The sequence below is a fragment of the Oncorhynchus tshawytscha genome, linkage group LG08 (assembly GCF_018296145.1).
Source record: "Oncorhynchus tshawytscha isolate Ot180627B linkage group LG08, Otsh_v2.0, whole genome shotgun sequence".
Classification (NCBI taxonomy): Eukaryota; Metazoa; Chordata; class Actinopteri; order Salmoniformes; family Salmonidae; genus Oncorhynchus; species Oncorhynchus tshawytscha.
The window spans coordinates 89,501,909-89,506,923 of NC_056436.1; positions in this window are offsets into that span (position 1 = coordinate 89,501,909).

Consider the following 5,015-nt stretch of genomic DNA (forward strand, 5'->3'; position numbering starts at 1 on the left):
ACTAGACTATATATACACTCACTAGACTATATATACACACTCACTAGACTATATACCAGACCATATACACACTCACTAGACTATATATACACTCACAGACTATATATACACTCACTAGACTATATATACACACTCACTACCAGACTATATATACACTCACTAGACTATATACACACTCACTAGACTATATACACACTCACTAGACTATATATACACTCACTATATATACAGACTATATATACACACTCACTAGACTATATATACACTCACTAGACTATTTATACACTCACTAGACTATATATACACTCAGATACAGACTATATATACACTCACTAGACTATATATACACTCCTAGACTATATACACACACTCACTAGACTATATATACACTCACTAGACTATATATACACACTAGACTATATATACACTCACTAGACTATATATACACTCACTAGACTATATATACACTCACTAGACTATATATACACTCACTAGACTATATATACACTCACTAGACTATATATACACTCACTAGACTATATATACACTCACTAGACTATATATACACTCACTAGACTATATATACACTACAGACTATATATACACTCACTAGACTATATATACACTCACCAGACTATATATACACTCACTAGACTATATACACTAGACTATATATACACTCACTAGACTATATATACACTCACTAGACTATATATATACACTCACTAGACTATATATACACACACTAGACTATATATACACTCACTAGATATATACACTCACTAGACTATATATACACTCACTAGAACTATATACACTCACTAGACTATATATACACTCACTAGACTATATATACACTCACTAGACTATATATATTTTTATACACTCACTAGACTATATATACACACTCACTAAACTATATATACACTCACTAGACTACATATACACTCACTAGACTATATATACACACTCACTAGACTATATATACACTCACTAGACTATATATACACTCACTAGACTATATATACAATCACTAGACTATATATACACTCACTAGACTATATATACACTCAATAGACTATATATATACTCACTAGACTATATACACACTATATATACTCTCACTAGACTATATATACACTCACTAGACTATATATACACTCACTAGACTATATATACACACACCAGACTATATATACACTCACTAGACTATATATACACTCACTAGACTTTATATACACACTCACTAGACTATATATACACTCACTAGACTATATATACACTCACCAGACTATATATACACTCACAGACTATATATACACACTAGACTGTATACACACTACAGACTATATATACACTCACTAGACTATATATACACTCACTAGACTATATACACACTCACTAGACTATATATACACTCACTAGACTATATATACACTCACTAGACTATATATATACTCACTAGACTATATATACAGTCACTAGACTATATATACACTCACAGACTATATATACACTCACTAGACTATATACACACTCACTAGACTATATATACACTCACTAGACTATATACACTCACCAGACTATATATACACTCACTAGACTATATATATACACTCACCAGACTATATATACACTCACTAGACTATATATACACTCACTAGACTATATACACACTAGACTATATACACACTACTAGACTATATATACACTCACTAGACTATATATACACTCACTATATATACAGACTATATATACACTCACTAGACTATATATACACACTATATATACACTCACTAGACTATATATACACTCACTAGACTATATACACACTTACTAGACTATATATACACTCACTAGACTATATATACACTCACTAGACTATATATACACTCACTAGACTATATATTCACACTCACTAGACTATATATACACTCACTAGACTATATATACACTCACTAGACTATATATACACTCACTAGACTATATATACACTCACTAGACTATATATACACTCACTAGACTATATATACACACTTACTAGACTATATATACACTCACTAGACTATATATACACTCACTAGACTATATACACACTCACTAGACTATATATACACTCACTAGACTATATATACACTCACTAGACTATATATACACTCACTAGACTATATATACACTCACTAGACTATATATACACTCACTAGACTATATATACACTCACTAGACTATATATACACTCACTAGACTATATACACACTATATACACTCACTAGACTATATATACACTCACTAGACTATATACACACTCACTAGACTATATATACACTCACTAGACTATATATACACTCACTAGACTATATATACACTCACTAGACTATATATACACTCACTAGACTATATATATACACTCACTAGACTATATATACACTCACTAGACTATATATACACTCACTAGACTATATATACACACTAGACTATATACACACTACTAGACTATATATACACTCACTAGACTATATACACACTCACTAGACTATATATATAGACTATATATATATACACTCACTAGACTATATATACACACTATATATGCACTCACTAGACTATATATACACTCACTAGACTATATATACACTCACTAGACTATATATACACACTCACTAGACTATATACACTCACTAGACTATATATACACTCACTAGACTATATACACACTCACTAGACTATATACACACTCACTAGACTATATATACACTCACTAGACTATATATACACACTCACTAGACTATATATACACTCACTAGACTATATATACACTCACTAGACTATATATACACTCACTAGACTATATATACACACTCACTAGACTATATATACACTCACTAGACTAAATATACACTCACTAGACTATATATACACACTCACTAGACTATATATACACTCACTAGACTATATATACACTCACTAGACTATATATACACTCACTAGACTATATACACACTATATACACTCACTAGACTATATATACACTCACTAGACTATATATACACTCACTAGACTATATACACACTCACTAGACTATATATACACTCACTAGACTATATATACACTCACTAGACTATATATACACTCACTAGACTATATATACACTCACTAGACTATATATACACTCACCAGACTATATATACACTCACCAGACTATATATACACACTAGACTATATATACACTCACTAGACTATATATACACTCACTAGACTATATATACACTCACTAGACTATATATACACTCACTAGACTATATATACACTCACTAGACTATATATACACTCACTAGACTATATATACACTCACTAGACTATATACACACTCACTAGACTATATATACACTCACTAGACTATATACACACTCACCAGACTATATATACACTCACTAGACTATATATACACTCACTAGACTATATATACACAGACTCATATACTACTATATACACACTCACAGACTATATATACACTCACTAGACTATATATACACTCACTAGACTATATATACACTCACTAGACTATATACACACTAGACTATATATACACTCACTAGACTATATATACACTCACTAGACTATATATACACTCACTAGACTATATATATACACTCACAGACTATATATACACTCACTAGACTATATATACACTCACTAGACTATATATACACTCACTAGACTATATATACACTCACTAGACTATATATACACTCACTAGACTATATATACACTCACTAGACTATATATACACTCACTAGACTATATATACACTCACTAGACTATATATATACACTACTAGACTATATATACACTCACTAGACTATATATACACTCACTAGACTATATATACACTCACTAGACTATATATACACACTCACTAGACTATATATACACTCACTAGACTATATATACACTCACTAGACTATATACACACTCACTAGACTATATATACACTCACTAGACTATATATACACTTACCAGACTATATATACACTCACTAGACTATATATACACTCACTAGACTATATATACACTCACTAGACTATATATACACTCACTAGACTATATATACACTCACTAGACTATATATACACTCACTAGACTATATATACACTCACTAGACTATATATACACTCACTAGACTATATATACACTCACTAGACTATATATACACTCACTAGACTATATATACACTCACTAGACTATATATACACACTCACTAGACTATATATACACTCACTAGACTAAATATACACTCACTAGACTATATATACACACTCACTAGACTATATATACACTCACTAGACTATATACACACTCACTAGACTATATATACACACTATATATGCACTCACTAGACTATATATACACTCACTAGACTATATATACACTCACTAGACTATATATACACTCACTAGACTATATATACACACTCACTAGACTATATATACACTCACTAGACTATATATACACTCACTAGACTATATATACACTCACTAGACTATATATACACTCACTAGACTATATATACACACTATATATACACTCACTAGACTATATATACACTCACCAGACTATATACACACTAGACTATATATACACTCACTAGACTATATATACACTCACTAGACTATATACACACTCACTATATAGACATATATACACTCACTAGACTATATACACACTATATATACACTCACTAGACTATATATACACTCACTAGACTATATATACACTCACTAGACTATATATACACTCACTAGACTATATATACACTCACTAGACTATATACACTCACTATACTATATATACACTCACTAGACTATATATATACTCACTAGACTATATACACACTATATACACTCACTAGACTATATATACACTCACTAGACTATATATACACTCACTAGACTATATATACACTCACTAGACTATATATACACTCACTAGACTATATATATACTCACTAGACTATA